The following is a 303-nucleotide window of genomic DNA, read 5'->3' on the forward strand; positions in this document are numbered from 1 at the left end:
TTGGCTCCCAATCACACATGATCGTGCTGTAAAATAATGCGGGAACTTTTGATCTACTTTGGTGGTCCGTGTTGTTTGAATATTTGATTTTAAAACGACTACTTGTTTACTCAACAACAAAGGTCAATGTTAACTTTTTTTAAAAATATAAATGCAATAAAACGTGAAGTGAACTGCACGTCGTACGCGCAGGCCAGACCACCCAAGTGTCCGTGATTCACTTTCTGGGCTGTGTGGGGAAGTTTGAGGACGAGAGTAGCGACGCCATTGCGCCCACGGACGGCCCTCTTCACCCACCTCTAC

This window comes from Brachyhypopomus gauderio, chromosome 4 (genome assembly GCF_052324685.1).
Source record: "Brachyhypopomus gauderio isolate BG-103 chromosome 4, BGAUD_0.2, whole genome shotgun sequence".
In the NCBI taxonomy this organism is placed as follows: Eukaryota; Metazoa; Chordata; class Actinopteri; order Gymnotiformes; family Hypopomidae; genus Brachyhypopomus; species Brachyhypopomus gauderio.